Source organism: Syngnathus floridae, unplaced genomic scaffold (assembly GCF_059516105.1).
Source record: "Syngnathus floridae isolate MCC-2025c unplaced genomic scaffold, RoL_Sflo_1.0 HiC_scaffold_315, whole genome shotgun sequence".
Classification (NCBI taxonomy): domain Eukaryota; kingdom Metazoa; phylum Chordata; class Actinopteri; order Syngnathiformes; family Syngnathidae; genus Syngnathus; species Syngnathus floridae.
The window spans coordinates 7,501-9,402 of record NW_028284272.1 but is presented as its reverse complement, the minus strand read 5'-3'; positions in this window follow the sequence as shown (position 1 = coordinate 9,402).

The following is a 1,902-nucleotide window of genomic DNA, read 5'->3' as shown; positions in this document are numbered from 1 at the left end:
GCTCGCGGTGTGGAAGGATCGTGGCCACGGCTAATCTAGCGATGCCCGCGTTGGACGGTCACACCGCACGACAGAGCGGGGCCGCATCTGGCGCGAGGCGGCCTTCAGGCACGTGGTTCGAGACGACCTCACCCGCCCTAGCCCGGAGCGGAAAGACTTTGAAATTTTCAAAGTCCAAGGAACACTGGCAGAATGGGAGGACCGGCCGCCTCCTTAAACACAGGCCGGGCGAAAAATATGCGAATGTTGGGCGGAAAGACTTTGAAATATTCAAAGTCCAAGGAACACTGGCAGAATGGGAGGACCGGCCGCCTCCTTAAACACAGGCCGGGCGAAAAATATGCGAATGTTGGGTCTCATCCAAGAAAGGGAGTTACCGGCCGCCTCCTTAAACACAGGCCGGGCGAAAAATATGCGAATGGTCCATCCAAGGAAGGAGGAGCGGCCGCCTCCTTAAACACAGGCCGGAGAGATGGAGCGGGATCAGCGGCCCGCGAACTGAGCGGCCGAGGGCGAAAGGCTCGCGGTGTGGAAGGATCGTGGCCACGGCTAATCTAGCGATGCCCGCGTTGGACGGTCACACCGCACGACAGAGCGGGGCCTGCATCCGGCGCGAGGCGGCCTTCAGGCACGTGGTTCGAGACGACTTCACCCGCCCTAGCCCGGAGCTGAAACTCTGCGAATGTTAACATCCAAGGATGGAGGCAACGGCCGTCTCGTTAAGCTGAGGCCGGAGGAAAGTCTGCGGATTCGGGGCATCCAAGGCAGATGGAGGTGCCGGCCGCCTCGGTAAACAGAGGCCGGACCGACCGACATGCGACCATGACCCGCCTTGGTAGGGCCCCCACCGGCCCCGGCTAGCGCCGGCGTTGGGTGGACGGTTCCTCCCCACTTGCGGGTCGCCCTCTAGCGCTACGGCCGCCGCGCGAGCGCGCGCTCCGACGCCGCCCCCGCAGGCCTAGCGCGAGCCGTACGGCAGCGAGACCGAGACGCCCCGATTCCACGCACGCACCTAGCGGCCATCAACGGAGGCCGAGCGCGCGATCCGACTCGCGGCACGCCACGTGGGCGTCCGCCGGCCGCGCCGGTCTACCGCGAAAGATGTTTCTCAAACCCTCGCCTAACCTAGGGACGGCTATCTCGGGAAGCCGCCCCCGCATCTGCACCTATCCGCTAAGCCCTCCCGACCACCGCGAAGCGGGAGGACGTCTATCGTGGCCGCCGGGGCGTATGACCCCTCCGCGTGAGGCGTGCGGGCTCGGGTGGGCCGCAACGACCGAGTCTGACTCGGACGGGGCGCAGCTTCCCTCCCGGTCGCAGCATCAAGCGCCGATCGCGCGACGTCACCAGCCCCCCGGGACGGTTCGTCGGGAGCACGGTACAGGCACGTAGCTCACTCTCCAGCTGGCCGCAGCGGGCCGCACCGACCGAGTCTGACTCGGCCGGGGCGCAGCTTCCCGTCTGGGTGACAGCGGCGACGAGCTGCGACTGTTGGCCGCCGCCCCTTCGTCCTTCCCGGATCCCCCCAGTGCCGACTCAACTCCGCATCCTGGCCGCAGCGAGATACCGTCGGGTTGCGGCGCCCGAGTCTGACTCGGGACGCGCGCTTCTTCCTTCGGACCACAGCGTACGTGCCTCGCGCGGGCAAAGTCGCCGGCACAGCGCCGCGCCCCCTCGACCAAGCGAGCCTCAGCCGGGCCGCGACGACCGAGTCTGACTCGGACGGAGCGCAGCTTCCCGCCTGGGTCACCGTGACGAGTCGCGGGCGGCCGTCGCCCTTCCCCCGGACCCCGCCGTGTTCCCTCGCGGTTGCTCCTAAGCCGCCTGCTCGAGCCCAACCGATGTGCCACCCCCGTTGCCGAGTTCGCTCTCCCCGAGCTCGTCTCCCCGTCAATACCGTTC